Source organism: Dermacentor variabilis, chromosome 2 (genome assembly GCF_050947875.1).
Source record: "Dermacentor variabilis isolate Ectoservices chromosome 2, ASM5094787v1, whole genome shotgun sequence".
NCBI classification, from domain to species: domain Eukaryota; kingdom Metazoa; phylum Arthropoda; class Arachnida; order Ixodida; family Ixodidae; genus Dermacentor; species Dermacentor variabilis.
Window position 1 is genome coordinate 125,248,635 of NC_134569.1, and position 14,731 is coordinate 125,263,365.

A 14,731-nucleotide genomic window follows, 5' to 3' on the forward strand; every position below is an offset into this window, starting at 1 on the left:
CCTAGCGGCAGCTCGGAATGGTAGTAAAAGTCAAAGCGAATTAGTGTAATTCCAGCGGTTTCTCTCTGTGACTGCTGCAATGTCAAATGACTCAAGGAGAACGGGCTACCACTGTGCTGTATTCGGCTGAAAAAGAAATAGCTTTCGGAAGTGAATGTGAAGTGCACCTTCAGCAGCGTTGACTCCGTGACTCCGCCCCTGCGGTTGCAAACAAGAGTCCGCTTTGGTTTGCCAGCATCAACATTCTGAAATGACTCGAGGCCATCAGCTTCATCGCGTGTATGTTCAGAAGATTTGAACTCAATATATCGTTAAGGGCCCCCACGTCGCAGAAAAACCGGCGTGATTTCATATACGTAGCACAGGAAAACCAATGACAAAAAAAGAAAAGAAGCCGTGAAGGCACTTTGCGCCGCGTACGTGTCTCATCGCCTCTTTCAACGCGATAACGTTAAGGGCTCCGTGTGGAAGAAAATTCTGGCACCGGCGTCCCGCGTCCGGCATCCGGCGTTGGATGTCGTTTCGGCAAAAAGAATTGGGAACCAAATTCCGAACCACGCATACGCAACTACTCTTCTACCACCAAAGTTGTTCATACGTTTTGTTCGATTCTTTACAAAGTTATTCCTCGCGATTTTGAGAATGGCAGCCCACAAGCAATTATGTAACGAAAGAAAAAAGAACACGAACAGCGCATATCTTTTATGTTAGCTCTTCTCAGACTGAAATATTAAAAGCTTGCCTTCAAGCATAGCATTCACCTCCAGCGTTTCCCGGTAAACGTTACGGTTACATAAGCCACAGTTGCCGGGAAGCAGGAAAAGCACTCGGGGGGTCTTTGAATGCCATTGTGTCGAACTCTTAAAGGCACAGCTTAGGCGTCCTCCCAATTTGTTTATTTCCTGCGAACGCACGGAATATTTTTTTTTTCAACTCGTCGCGTGCGTCTGTTTAAATGAGGCACATACGTGGCCACTGCCCCGAGGTCGTTTTATCAAGTATTCGATGTTCATGGCTCTTCCGGTTGAGTTATGTTACATACTTTATTTTGTGAAACTTGATGATGCCTGAGTTAAACAATGGTTAGAAAATCGTACTGCGAAAATTTTAGGAGCACCAAAGCTAGAAAAAAAATGTTTCGTTGGAGCTTCGGAGTTACCGGTATTGGAATGTACACTGGGGGGCGGCTCACCGCATAGCATGCGGAGACATTTATGATTGTTGCCTCCTGCGTGATACCTTAATTGAGTTCAAGGCTACACATACAATGATAACACGCAATATATAGACTTGACTCGCTTCCTGTTTCGATCGCGGGCAGAGCTGTCACACGGCCTCTAGGCCCGTCTCCATTCGATATTGCGGCTATATCGAAGCTCAAAGCTTAGCAACAACATGTTAAGAAGTTTCCCAATAGCAGCCGCTTCTTAGACCTCTCAGTAAAACTTGCAAAATTTCACTTGTCGTCAAGAACACGTTCGCCGTGCACACTGCAGCGGGGTCTCACATGCCGGTGCGGCGCCGGACGATAGACGGCGCTGTGATCGCAAAATGGCGGCGCCTTCAATAAAACGGTCTATAGTCACCGAGCCAATATAGTAGTGCTACGACTGGCCTGTGTGATGAACAATTTGTGGCACGCTGCCAAAGACACGGCAGAAGCCCGAACGTTGCAAATACACCAAGCCACCCGCAACCTTTCAAAAAAAAGAAAGTCGCAGTTTCAACCGAAAAGGCGAAGCATGGATTGCGATAACACATTAGTGGTCTGCTATACTAAGTAAGGATAATAGTTTTATCAGCCGTATAAACTTCTAAAGTTTGGCATATTAACTGTATTAACAGGCATTGTGTGACGCGCACGCACGCATATGGTAATATGCTAATATGGTAATATGGTAACGCTCTTTATATGGTAATCCACTTTCAGTGCGCTAGTTTGGCCTGTCCGAAACACTGCACACTTCTGCGTGCTCCTCGCCTCTGGTCACTCACTTAGGCAAGAAAGACCTGTCAAGATATGCTATTCTGTTTGAAAGCGAACAAAAGTTACCTTCTATAGAAAAGGAGAGCGTTTGACTGGGCGGTTCAATAAGCGCTGCGGGTCACCGCCCGATGCTTGCGTCGGTGGTTACATAAATTTGACGTAAGCACATTAGAATCGTTTTAACATATCAGGGGCCCCAGCAACGCCAAGGTTAACTACCTGATGTTATTTAATGCGCAGGTAAATCTGAGCACCACCTGCATTTTTGCATTTTGCCATAATCTAAATGGGCATCGAATCCACAACGCCGCACTCAGCACCACAAAGCTATGGCACTGAATCGCCACGGCTAGTGCGGCAGCGCGAATCACATCTTTGGCTATGGCTGTCTAAAAGACGGATATCAAAGGAACATAAATAAATAAGTAAATAAATAAGTAAAGAAAGAAATAATCAGAAACTTAGTGATTAGCCATATTTCCCTGCGCGTTGAACTAGAGAGAAAGATTCCTGACACGGGCGTCGGTGAAGTTCCCTAAATCCATTTTTTTATTTTATCGTACTTGAGCGTAATGCTGGACACGAACAAAGCCTGAAGAGGAGAAGATGGAAACTTTGTCTCTTGTTATGACTTTTTTCTGCGTCTCAGTTTGGACTGTAACGTTTAGGGTCACGGTGCACAAATTATCTAATTAGCTCACGCGTCTTCAAACACTCTGTAACACTCAGTAGAAGACATCAAAATAAATGGTTTCTACATCTCTCTTCTAAGTTGTTATTGCCGGCACATACAATGCAATACTATTTATCGTTCCGCTCTGCTCTATGCAGGGACAATGGTAGTGACGCATGTATGCTATATGTAGGGTGTCCCGCGCAACTTGATCCAAACTTTAAATAAAGACAAATGTCACGTACCTAGACAGAACCAAGGTAATGTTGTTGGCCGTCGCTTGGAGTTACTGATATTATATTTGCGCTCCGTCTATTTGTACTAAATAATTAATCAGCTTCTAAAATATAATAATTAGATGAAAAGTGTCAATGAGAAAATTGCAGAAGAACATGACAAGCTCCCGATACAACTTTGTGTTCTCAGTACGTGCTGTACATAATAGTGTTGCATAAAAGTGTACATATATTGCGGCGTAGGTTTCAGAAGATTTCGCCCGGAACCCACGTACCTCAAAGACTTCAAGACTTCATGTTTATACATAAATCAATAAATTACGAGTTTAGGCCGTTTGGTAAATGTTGCATAAACAGCAATTTCCCCATATCCTTCGCCTACCTGTGCTGTGCTCTGTTCCTCGTTACTTTTGCAATATGCATATGTTACAGACTTCTCATCTTGTAAGGGCGGTATTATAAAAGGAAAGCCTGGTTACGGGTGATATTGACCGATGTACGGCAGTGAACTGTAGAATAATGCCTACGCAGCATTATTCTGCAGTTTATGCAAACTCGGAGGTACAAAAGAAAACATGTAGTTAAAATTTACATTCGCTGTATACATACTTGCATAAATGCTTGCTTCGCTTGCAGAAATGCAAGTGCCAAACATGCCTTACTTTGACTTTTCTTGATCGAGCTCCGAGTGTTTCTAACGGAGAAGTGCCTGCTTTTTTTCACTCCTACTTTGCTCCGCATCAGCGTGCTCTAATTTAATATCGAGGAACGTGCAAACTTACTCGTAGTTCGCTGAGGTGCACTCGACGCAAAGTTAACTTTATACGTATACTGTTCTTCATGGTATAGGGTTTGTCGGCTGTCTCCAAGGATAAAAAAGAAAACCCCAGAGAGATGTATAATTCACGGAGTCAACGCTCCAAACGGTATTAGCGTGCGTTTTATAATGCGAATAACATTCTTTGCCTACTTCAGACGCTTTGAATCTATCTATCTATCTATCTATCTATCTATCTATCTATCTATCTATCTATCTATCTATCTATCTATCTATCTATCTATCTATCTATCTATCTATCTATCTGTATATTTTTCTATCTATCTATCTATCTATCTATCTATCTATCTATCTATCTATCTATCTATCTATCTATCTATCTATCTATCTATCTATCTATCTATCTATCTATCTATCTATCTATCTATCTATCTATCTATCTTCCCCAGCTGTTCCGAATCTTACTTCCGTCATAATGTCGTCGTCACTCCTCTACTCCGAACGAGTGGTCCAAGTTGCCTATTAGATCGGGCAACGAGGTTTGCGTTCGGGGCTACGATGCTGTCGTGGTTGTTACACCGTCGTCATTCCAGCTTTATCATCCGACTGTCGTCATGGCGTCTTCATTATCCTATCGTCGCCACACAGTTGTCACGCAAACGACGTTACGCTGTCGTTTTATCATTGACATCACTCCAGCAATGCTAGCCCATTGTCGTCATGCCATCGCCGTCATACTGCTTTCTTCTGTCCATCAACGTCAAGCCTCATTCGTCATTGTATTTTAATCATAGCGTAGTCATTCAATCGTGATTATTCTGCCTTTGTCATGCCGTCATCGTCAGACAATGGCTATCAGCCTCCATTGCGAGACAGTCGTTGTAATGCCGTCGTGATCGTGCCGTCATCTTATCTCCAGCTTCGTCATTCGACTCTCGTCACGCCATCTATCGGAGCCCTTCGCGTAGCCCTATGTGGAGCCCTATGTGTAGGAGCCCTACGCATGTACGAAACACCCAAGACTTCATCGAAAAGGTTCGACACATAAAAATCGACTCCGAGGAAGTGATGGTTTCCTTCGACGTAGTATCGCTCTTCGCGAGCGTTTAAATTGAACTTGCCATGGTAGTCTGTGCCACCGCCCTTGAGACCCCACTTAATGCCACACGAAAGAAGACCGATCGACATGCATGATCTGTCCCGCCTTCTTGGTTTCTGCCTATCAAACACCTATTTTACTTATGAAAATGTCCCATTCAAGCAGATTCACGGAGCGGCAATGGGGGCACCTATTTCCGTTACAGTCGCCAACCTAGCAATGGAATACATCGATAACGGCGCACTTGCATCATTCACGCCAGCTCCCAAAGCTTTCCTCAGATACGGGGCGACTGCTTTTGTATTGTCAAAAAAGAAGCACTGCAGGTCTTTACAATTTACTTGAATAGCTTGGAGCCTGCCATATAGTTCACCGTTGAAGAGGAAACAGGCGGCCGCCTCCCCTTTCTAGATGTACTAGTTTCCCGACAATCCTCAAGTCTAAAGTTCAACGTATACCGAAAACCCACACATACCACTCGTTACCTTCACTTCAGTTCTGTGCATCATGATTGCCAAAAGCGTTCGGTTATTTCATCACTCTTCCATCGAAAAAACGTCTGTTTCATCTACCTGATCTTCAGATCAGGGGGGCTATTCTGTAAGAGTCCACCTAGTGGACTGTCCATTTCGGCCGCTGCTGATTGGCTAGGGCCGCCCGTCTCCTCCTCTCCCGTACAGCTGCATCCAATCAGCAGGGGCCGAAATGGACAGTCCACTAGGTGGACTCTTACAGAATAGCCCCCCCAGGTAGATGAAGCTGAGCACGTACGCCGTGATCTGTCCAGCTGTGGCTATCCTCATCATGTAATTGAATCTGTGAAACGCCAACTTGACCGCCCAAAGTTGACCAGGTACCCGGAAGCGAGCTGCCGTTCCATATGTGACAGGCATCAGTGAAACCCTGGCGCGTGTATTTCGTTCGTATGACGTAGAGACTGCGCATGTGCCAGCTCGAAAACTGAGAGGAGGAGAGCGAGACAGGTATTTATTAGGATAGAAAAGCTGAGAAGTTGGCCTGAATCAACGTACTGACCTGCTACTCGGCGTTGGGGGAAGGGGAAAGGGTGGAGACAGAAAGAATAGGGAAGACGCTGTTTATGATGATGAAGATGGTGGTCAAAATCTTGCACGCTCCAGCAGTCTTCAAGCTCTCTTGTCCAATCCGCTGTCATACAAAAATTTGTTGAGAGCGTTCAGACTATCAGGCTGATGACGAGGATCAGGCGAAGGTCCCAATAGAATCTTATCAGGTAATGGTCCAACGACAAATTTTGACAAGATGTCTGTCAGCGATTTTCTCTGTACATCAAATAGCAAGCAGTTACACAAGAGATGTTCAGAAGAATCAGCTAGTTCAAGTAAAGGACAAACTCAAGAAAGAAAAATTTCCTGCTGTGGTGTACTCGATTCCTCTTTGTATATCTTTGTATATCAACCAATCAGGTGACTATGAACGGGGGTTACGCGATTACCAAAGGGACGTCAGAAACCGGCAAACAGATCAAAATGCACTTGCTGAGTACTCGATAGCTGCCGCAGACAACGTAAACTGGGAAGAGGCACGTGTGATTGCACAAGAAAAGGACAGAAAGTCGCGGCTCTATCTCGAATCATTGATCATGCAGACGACAGCACATATGTTTAATCGCGCTGATGGAGACTTGCCTGCTAACTATGCAAGATGCCTGGGTCCGCTCAGGCGCCGTACTTTAATATCTTTAAGCCTCATTGTGAATAAGGCTCCTGTGGGGGAGCCGAAACGTCATTCCATCTTTCCTTTTTTTGGTCGGTGCCGTCTAATTTTCTTCACGCTCCATTGTCGTCATACAGGTTTCGTGATACAGAGGCATACGATTTTCATCATACATTTGTCGTCATTCTATTATCCTCATACCATTGTCATGCCACCGTCGTCACTGTATCTTCGTCATCCAGTCATCGTTATGCCGTCGTCGTCGTCATACTATTATCGTCACGCTATCTTCATCACATTGTCGTTTCGACTCGTCATCAGATCAGTATCTTGTCTTCATGTCTTCAATCATGTCTTCAATCATGTCTTCATTGTAATACCAGCTTCGTCAATCGATTGACGTCATTCCTTGTGCGTCATTCTATCGTTAATATGTTGTCGTCGTTCGATCGTGATTATGCCGGCATTGTCATGCCATTGTCGTTACTGCGTCGTCGTCACGTGGACACTACCGTGCCTCAGCTCTCATATCGTCGTCGTCATGCCGTCTTAGCCCTGCCATCGTCGTCATTACCGCTTCTCACGGTTCTCGTCTTACCGCCGTCATCAGGCCATCGTCGTCACCTCATTGCCCTCATGTCGTGGTCAACACGTTGTTGTCTTTTTACCAGCGTCATAATTAGGAATTGGCATGTCACTGTCGTCATGATTTCGTCGTTATACGCCTTTTTGGTTTCATCGATGCCATCAATTCTTTCTCATTCCATCGTCACTGCGTCGGCGTCATACAATCGTCGTCATTCCTTCATGCAAATGGGTGACCTTGGCGAGCGAGTGCCGTAGCAAAATGAGACGATATTGGAGTATATAGCACATAGCTCAAGCAACAAAACTGTCAGAATTACCACTACACTTTCTAAATAATCGTCACTTCAGGAATATTCTCTGTCGCTACATTGCTCGATTGCTGTTCGCATTACCGGCGAGAGTCCTCGTGAGATACGGGATCTGTTAGAAATGTATCCGACATTTGGCCGAAGAAAAAAAATACTGGCACAACTGGAGCATTGGAAACCTAATCACCCTCAAAGTACTCTCCCGGGGACTCCACACACTTCTCCCAGCGGTGCTGCCATTTTTGAAAGCATTCCGAGAAGGCCTCTTTCGGAATGGAGATTAGCTCAGCTATCGTTGCAGCCATAATGTTCTGTGTTGTCTGAAATCGCGCTCCTTACAATGGCCTCTTGATATTGGGAAACAGCCAGAAGTCACAGGGAGCCATATTAGGAGAGTAAGGAGGCTGTTGAACTACAGGAGTCTGGTTTTTCGCCAACAAAGCCTGAGTGAAGTGCGAGGAATGTGCAGGATCATTGTCGTGATGGATGCGCCAATTTCCTGTTGACCACAACTCCGGTCTCTTGCGCCGCACAGCATCACGTAGGCGACGGAGGACATCCCTGTAGTACTCTTTGGTGATTGTTTGACCTTGTGGTGCGTACTCGTGGTGTACCACACCGCGGGAGTCTAAGAAAGCAGTCAGCATCATTTTGACGTTGCTGCGCACTTGGCGGGCCTCCTTTGATCTTGGTGACGTGGAATGCTTCCACTGTGAGGACAGGGATTTGGTTTCCGGGTCGTACCCGTACACCCGAGACTCGTCACCAGTGATTATGGTGTTCATGAAGTCGGGGTCACTGTTTGTGGAATCCAGCATGCCCTGTGAGACTTCAACACGAAGTTGCTTTTGCTCCGCCGTGAGCAGCTTCGGCACGAATTTCGCCGCAACCCGCTTCATGGCCAAATCTTCGGTCATAATGAAATGTGCAGAAAAAGTGCTGATGCCCACCACTTCCGCAATTTGTCGGATAGTCACACGACGGTCCCGCGTCACCACGGCGTTCACTTCGGCAATGGCCTTGTCGTTTCGGCATGTTGATGGCCGACCGGAGCGTGGCTCGCTTTCCGCCGATGTGCGGCCGTCTTTAAACCGGTTGTACCACTCCTTAATTTGTGTGAGGCTCAAACTGAAAGCCTTGTGAATTTTCCGAATGATTTCCACTTGGCTGTTGCCCAATTTCTGGCAAAATTTGATGCAGTAGCACTGCTCCAGTCGCTCTGCCATTTCCCTTGCAATAAAAAACCATCGAGAGCACTGAGCACTACTTCACTCAAACGCTGCGTCCAGGTCAAAAGCCGTTTGGTTATAAAACCATTACCCAAGAACATGCTCTCTGGGAGACACGACAAGAGGCGGTCTGCCAGAGCCAAGGCCCTTCAGGAAAGGTACCAAAACAACCAGCACACCGCTTATGTCGATGCAGCAAAGCAAAATCACCAAACTTACGTAGTGAGCGTCGTGACCGGAGAGGGAAGCATCTTCAACGCCACGACCATAAAAACAGCGTCCACCGTGGAAGCGGAAGAGATTGCCATTGCTTTGGCCATCATGAATCCCTCCGTGCAAACTATCATAAGCGACTCCAATAGGGCAATAGTCAACTTTTCGAGAGGCAGCATAGGCGTCTGTGCAGCGCGAGTCCTACGGGACTTCAATAATGAAAACACTGCTGAACTCGTATGGGTCCCTGCCCATTCGGGGAATCAAGGGAATGAGGAGGCGCACTGGGTAGCCCGAGGTCTAATCAACCGGGAGATGTGCCCCTCAGACTCGGATCCCATGGATGAGGCACCGACGACATACCAGGAAATAACAAACTATTACAAGCAAAAAAGGCGAATTTACCCGCCTCCAAACGCAAGCCTCACGCGAGCGCAAGCCTCGATCCTGCGTCGAATCCAAACTAAATCGTTCCCCAACCCACATTGGCTAGCCATAATTACCAACGGGCAATGGAACCCAATATGTCAAAATTGCACAAATCAAACATTGGCTACCCAAAATCACATTCTTTGGGGGTGCGAGGGCTTACCCCCTCCCAGGTCGCTCCTGCCAGCTCCCTCACAACAGACGTGGGAAGAGCTGCTCAGAACGCCGGAAGAAAAAGTACAAAAAGCCTTCGTTGCCTGGGCCGAAAGGGTCGCTCCTCGTGAGGGGCCATTCTAGGACTCGGGCCTGCCAGGTCATAACTGAGCAGAGTGTCAATAAAGTTGTTACCACCACCACCACCCAGCGACCGACGCTGTCGGCAGGAGGAAAAAAATTCGCTCATGCGCACAAAGGTTCAAGGTCGGCTGGTGCAAGCGCGCTAGTTTCATATCCATCAGATGTTCGTAAAAAAAGGATAATAAGGTCAGATACTTTTCAAACAGACCTCGTAAGTTCTGCCATAATTTTTGCTCTTTCATCATCATCTGCTTTCTTTTTCTTTATTTGATTGCACGTAACGTAGGCTAAGGTTACTTCTTTTCCCTCACTTATCGGAGGTCTCAGCAACAGCGGCGCTAATAGCCTTTCGGCTGCATTAAGGCTTTAGGGCCAGATACTCAAACTTTCTAATTACTGTTACGGAGATAACGTCTATTTACTAGAAGAGGCGACTGATCCAAGGCTTTCGCACATGCTTCTGGCCACTTCGTCGTTGTCGTCTTCGTGCGACCAACAGTGACAGCCCGTTTACTGTTTCATGGCAATACGTAAGCATTTCTGAGCTTAACCAACGAGGAGATCCGCCCGTTTGTCCATCACGTAAGACGAATCGCTACAAAGAAATACTGTATAAAAGAAAATGAATTCGAAAGGAAAAAACTCGCATTTACGCCTGAAAGGCGAAGCACCGATTGCGATAGCAAATTAGTAGGTAGCTGTAAGTAAGGATAGCAGGTTTATTGGCCGTATGAACTTGTAAACATTCACTTACTAACTAAACTCTCAATGATAGAATGCCTAGGCGTGACTCAAGAAGGACGTAGCAAGGAACAGACACACGGCGACAGCTCTGTCTTTTTATGTCTGCTCCTTTCTACGTCCTTGTTCAGTTGCGCTCACACATTCTGTCATAGAGTCAAACCAACTACCCCGCGTTCGCCGGCTAACCCTCACACGCTTTCACTGATACGGAAACTTACGGCGACGGCCGGAATGCGCCTGGAGTGTCCATATAATTGCTATCGCAACAAAATGTTGTCGAGTTTTGAATCTACGACCCTCCGTTCAGAAGGCGAGCGCCTTACCCATTGGGCTAAAGAACACCCACACTTGCAGAAGGGAGATATATCTAAACCATACGAATGCGTTGTACCTCTGGTACAAAGCAAATGTCAAATGAGAACAGCTTCTATGAAGGCTTTGTTGAAATATTTACTGATGGCGCAATAAAAGCCATCTCTAGGACCACCCACATGTAGAGACGACTTAGAGCATTGGAGACCTATGAAATATTCCTATTTTTCGAAAATTTACTGCCGAATACGGCACATCGCCCATGCTGTTCAGTGGTCGCGGGATTCGCCTTCCGTTGGGGCGTTCCTTCAACGACCGAAATGCCACCGATTTCTGAGGGCCCATGCGCTTCACGTGGTGCAACACCCACAGATCAGCAGTCAATGAGTTGATAAGGAGTGATTAGGGGTTATATGGGTCTCATCACGGTTGATAATGGTTCGACACGGATAGATAAGGTGCAAAAGAGCTATTAGGGCTTATAATGGTCGAAACTATTCTAATAAGGTTGATAAGGAAGGATAAGGATTGACAAGATTCGGATCAAGTCCGATAAAGTTGGTAAGAACCGATAGAGTTGATAACGGTCGGATGATTACCAGTAAGGTTGATAAGGGCAGATAAGAGTTGATAAGGCAAAGATCGACTCCGATAGAGCTGATAACAATCGATAAGGGTTGATAGGGTTTACAATGGTTAGATAAAGTTTCATAACATTATTAACCAAAAGGAGAACAAGGTGAAAGTGGGAGCCAACATTTCGACAAGTGGACTTGTCTTTAGAAGAACCCTACCTATATATACTGTGCCAAGGAAAGCATGTGTCGGCTTGAAAAAGACAAGTCCACTTGTCGAAACATTGGCTCCCGCTTTCACCTTGTTCTCGTTTTGCTCATAGTTTTGAATTTCCATTTCCCGCCTTTCCCCTGTTTTCCCTATAACATTGAAAATGACACTGGGCTGCGTGAAGTTGAGCAACTGGCACACTGCTTACGGATTCGTAGACAACTCCAGAAGTTTCTACGTGAATATTTTTTTCAACAGACGGAGCCTTTCGCGTACATTTTGTAAGCGTGAAGAGATTGTAGAACCATTTTCTTGCAGACAACTGTACAGTGCCATTTCAACCACAGTAACATGCATGTTCATCATTGGTGCGTGGTATGAGATTTAGAGTGGATAATATAGGATATGTGCCTTGTGAGAACAAAAAAAAACTGACTGTTGTACGTTGCTGAATAATAACATTAATAGTAATCATTGTAGGATGCGCCTTCCTGAAGCCAGGCTGTTCGCTTGTTTGACTGAAGTCATGTGACATCCTGATTATATTGTAGATTACATTGGTGAATATGTTGTACAATACTGGCAAAAAGCTATTTGTACTGTTATTTTTCGGTTCTTTAGCGTTTTCCTTGTTATGGTTTAGCATGATTTTGGCATTCTCCCAAATTTCTGGTACACGTGAAGTGTTAAAGCACTGCGAATTAAGAGTCGCAAGATTTTCAATTGCAATATCTCCTCCATGTTTTATCAAATCTACAGTAATTCCATATTCCAGCTTTGTTGCTTTTTGAGAAGCTTCTTGCCTGTCTCAACGACTTAGCAAAACAAAAATTCACACTGTCTGTCCAATTCCCTCAGGCAGCAGGGCCTAAGCGGTTCAACAACGGCTTTCAATAAACCTTTCTTACCGATAGCTATAGAGGAATGGAATAGTTTGCCTGACCATATAGTAATGAAACGTAGCACTTCCATGTTTCGCGAACCTCTAACTTTGATTTTGCTTTTGAACCATCTTTGATTAATTTATTTCTTGATGTGTTTGCTTTGGGTTTTTTTCTGTTAGATATAGTGGCATTCTTTTGTGTGGTGGCACTTGACTGTGTTCTACCAGTTGTATCCAGTTGAATATGTTTTTCGTGCTTACTTCATATGACATAACTATGTTCCTTCGTTTCCTTTCTTTATGTTTGCTCCGCCCTTATGTAACACCACGAGAGCTGCCCTTAACGATTATTAAATGATGATGATGATGATGATGATGATGACTGCTTTCTACTTTGCAGGCTTTAGGTTTCGCGGCTGTAATTAACGAAAATTAAAAAAAAACATTTGAAACTTCGCCCTTGAGTCACGTCGATGTCGGAGAATCAGCAGAGTCATTTAGGGAGTTTCTAGTGTCTTGGGGACCATGCGAACTGTTTAGCACAATTGTTGGAAATATGAGCAGCGGAGTTGACCTCTTAGTAGAGATTAAATGCATACAGAGCGAAAGACCATAAGTATAAATTATTGCCGTAGATTGCGTAGCACCCAACTCTTCGATGGGCGAAATAATTGCAGGAATTTCTGCGACAAAGATCAGCATCTAATTAGGCAGCAGGATAGCAAGATAACGGCTAGAATACTTAGAAAAGATGCCAGCTCCAGCCTTCTCTAATGGGTTGCGTCTGTGGGAATAAAAGTGGCAAGGAAATTGAACGAGATTATTTTGAAGCGGACTTTAAGGAACACGCACAGGAAAACGTTTTGCGTGGCTTGGAATTATATTAGCAATGAATTCAAACTGTGCCGTATTTGAACTTTGGAAATTTAGCCATGGCTTGTTAACTCAAATTCCGATATCATCAAGGGGTGAAAAATAACCTAGGGCCACCTTTAATTTATTCCCCCAATATACCGTTAAAAAAAAAGAAGAATCAGGAGAAGTGATGAGAACTGTTCCCAAACAGGAGCGAGGTGAAGAGTAGAGCTTCAGAAAATCTTCTTTTATAGTGAGGTCCTTAATAGAGAAAACCAGGGAAATAATTCGAGCCTGAGATAAAAAAACATAATTACATTAAGAACACGCTCGACAGGCGGAAACACAGACGCAGAGCTTGACTTTGTAGCAGTGTTACATAGAGTAGCTTGTAATTTCTACATCCTAAAAAAATAGAACAGAAGACAGCCTATATGGAAATCACGAACAAAAATTAACGAACTTCAAATAATGGCCGTCTACAGCGTTTTATAGTAATGTGGCACTTTAAGGAAACATCCTACTGACATTTACAGGATTGCGTTAGCGCATGTTCTAAATTAACTTTGGACGCTTCCAGGCAGTTTTGCATCTTCCGTCCCCGTCTAAATAATTAAATTTGACTGCATTACGAGACAGGGAGATTGATTACAGATTTTTACGCCACCGCGCAGATATACAGTGTTATTAACGTACGCATTATTTACATACTTCAGCCGTTTTGAGCATATCTATCTATCTATCTATCTATCTATCTATCTATCTATCTATCTATCTATCTATCTATCTATCTATCTATCTATCTATCTATCTATCTATCTATCTATCTATCTATCTATCTCCTTACCCAGACCCACTCGCCACAGTTGTGTATACCTGCTTGGGCTACTACGTGTGTGCTCGGGGTTGTTATTTGTGCCCTTGGAGACGTTGCATCACCACCATTTCAGTACTGCCATGCAAATCTCATCACACAGTTGTCGCCATACCATTGTTGTCATGCCGTCGTCATGCATTCGGTGTCACACCGCCGTCGTGATGCCCAACCTGGTTGTTCAGCCATCCTCATTCGACTGTCGTTGCACAGTAGCCGTCATACAATCGTTGTTAGGCCGTCTACTTCAGGCTGTCGTTTTACCATCGTCACCATTCTAGCAAGGTGATACCATTTTCGTTATGCCGTCGTCGTCATACACAGTGCGTCGTTCCATCGATGTCAGTGTTTTTTTTTTTCGTAATGCTATTGCAACGATACTGTCGTCATTATATCGTGCTTACGCTGCCGTTGTCTTGCCGTCGTCATCAGACAGTCGCTATCATGCATCCGCTCTGAGACTATGGTCGTCATGCCGTTGTGAAGGTGGTCTTTCCAGCTTCGTTACCTGACTTACACTATAGAGTCATCGGCACGCCACTGTCGTCATACAGGCTTCATGATACAATCATCGTTACGCCTTCGTCAGCATACACTCGTTGTCATCTCATTGTCCTCATGCTGTCGACATGCAATCGCCTTCGTTTTGTCGTCGCGCATTCGTCGTCACACCATCGTCGCGATGCCATCACGGTAGTTCCATCGTCGTCATTATAAAGTTGATATCCGGATTTTCTGATGCCGT